Source organism: Macrobrachium nipponense, chromosome 18, assembly GCF_015104395.2.
Source record: "Macrobrachium nipponense isolate FS-2020 chromosome 18, ASM1510439v2, whole genome shotgun sequence".
Lineage (NCBI taxonomy): Eukaryota > Metazoa > Arthropoda > Malacostraca > Decapoda > Palaemonidae > Macrobrachium > Macrobrachium nipponense.
Genome location: NC_087211.1, coordinates 54,988,633 through 54,991,132, shown reverse-complemented (window position 1 = coordinate 54,991,132; position 2,500 = coordinate 54,988,633).

The window sequence follows — 2,500 nt, the reverse complement described above, 5'->3', positions numbered from 1 at the left end:
ATAATAAAAAAAAAATAATAATAATAATAATAATAATAATAATAATAATAATAATAATAATAATTAGACCAGAAAACTAGGAAACATATGACAATACACAAAGCACTACACCCAAGAGCAAATACAGACAGACTATACATAACACGAAAGGAGGGAGGGAGAGGCCTACTAAGTATATCTGAAAACCAGTGAAGACGAGTGATTCAAGAGTGCAGGGGAAGATTGACTGATAAAAGAAGACGAAGACCCAGAAATATACAGAGACAGGAGAATGACAAACAGAACAAAGGAATGGCACAAAAAGCTAATGGACGGACAATACATGAGACAGACTAAAGAACTAGCCAGCGATGACACATGGCTATGGCTACAGAGAGGAGAGCTAAAGAAGGAAACTGAAGGAATGATAACAGCGGCACAAGATCAGGCCCTAAGAACCAGATATATCCAAAGAACGATAGATGGAAATAACATCTCTCCCATATGTAGGAAGTGCAATACGAAAAATGAAAGCATAAACCACATGGCAAGCGAATGCCCGGCACTTGGACAGAACTAGTACAAAAAGAGGCATGATTCAGTGGCAAAAGCCCTCCACTGGATCCTGTACAAGAAACATCAGCTACCTTGCAGTAATAAGTGGTACGAGCACTAACCTGAAGTAGTGATAGAAAACGATCAGGCAAAGATCCTCTGGGACTATGGTATCAGAACAGGTAGGGTGATACGTGCAAATAGACCAGACGTGACGTTGATTGACAAAATCAAGAAGTATCATTCATTGATGTCGCAATACCATGGGGCACCAGAGTTGAAGAGAAAGAGAAGGATAAGGGATATGCCAGTGGAAATTGTACCCATAATCATAGGAACACTAGGCACGATCCCAAGATCCCTGAAAAGGAATCTGGAAAAACTAGAGGCTGAAGTAGCTCCAGGACTCATGCAAAAGAGTGTGATCCTAGAAACGGCGCACATAGTGAGAAAAGTGATGGACTCCTAAGGAGGCAGGATGCAACCCGGAACCCCACACTATAAATACCACCCAGTCGAATTGGGGGACTGTGATGGACAAAAAAAAAATTAATAAATAAAATAATAATAATAATAATAATAATAACTGTAAATCTTTTTTAATAAGTATATTAAATCAGAAGTATTTAATAATAATAATAATAATAATAATAATAATAATAATAATAATAATAACAAATGCGCTATGACAAAAGATCGATTGACTTATGGTTACCGAAACGGGCCTCGAAACACATCATCCAGGTTACTGACTAGCCAGCAGCAACTGGTCACACTCCTGTTTTACTCAAAGGACCAAATTTTGCCTTCGCATGCACTGCTGATATCATTATAACATCTGGACATCATTTTCCTTTCACTTCACTTTTTTTTTAGATTTTTTTTCCTTTATAATTTTTTACCTCGACTGGCCTGAGTCATGCTTGCGAGATCTTTCCGCTTTTCCCAGGAGTGAATTGCGTCATTGTTTCACATATTCTTCCACGAAGGCCTTCGTTGAAATGAATTATTTCTACCCGGCTGTGTGCTTGTGACGTCATTGACTAAGGGCGCAGGTTATCTCAAGTATTTCGTGACGTCACTTCGAAGTTGACAGGTATTTCTATATATATATATATATATACACACACATGAGAATAGAAGCTTAAAGTAATTAACTTTTCAGCAAATCACCAAGGACGAGAACGCTATTCACTACAACCCCTTTTCGTTTACTCGAGGAGTAAACCTACAAACTAATTTGTTGTTGTTTGTTGTTGTTGTTGTTGTTGTTCTCGTTAGGAGGGGGTGGGCAAGGTCTATGGAAGAGCCTAAAAAGGTCTGAGAAAGGTATTTCGCATTGAGTTAAAGAAACAGGATATTTTGGAAGGGATAAAAATGATTTATTTATTAGAGTGAAAATGTATATAACATGCATGTGGTCCAATCATTGAAGTTACATTTCTGAAATGTACTGTATCTTATAGATTTTAATTTAGCCGCGAAAAGAGATTATTGTTCGTTTATCTTTGAGTGCTGTTCTCTCTCTCTTCTTCAAAATGCTCTCTCTCTCTCTCTCTCTCTCTCTCTCTCTCTCTCTCTCTCATTTCGCGCTCCCTTTCGTTCCCTCCTACCAGCATCAGGCAGCCAACCTTCATCTTGTCCTCCTCCTCCTCCTCCTCCTCCTCCTCTTATAATCTCCGAGGCATTTTAGCCTCCATGAATAACTTTAATTATCATGCAGAAGCGGTCATCGTCCAGGCAACGCTCTCTCAGGTTCTATTCAAGCCCCATCTGTTCTGCAACCGGGGCATCTGGGGCTCGAACGCCCCCTCTCCGGACATTGTCACCTCCACCACGCGAGTCCGGGGACCCGAACAGGGCCTGCTGGTCAGCCGAAACTCCGAAGGGCGCCCGGGAACGCCGTCAACGGAGCAGAAAGGCCGCAGAAGAAGGTCTGGAATCTGGATGGTCTCGGCAAAAAGTG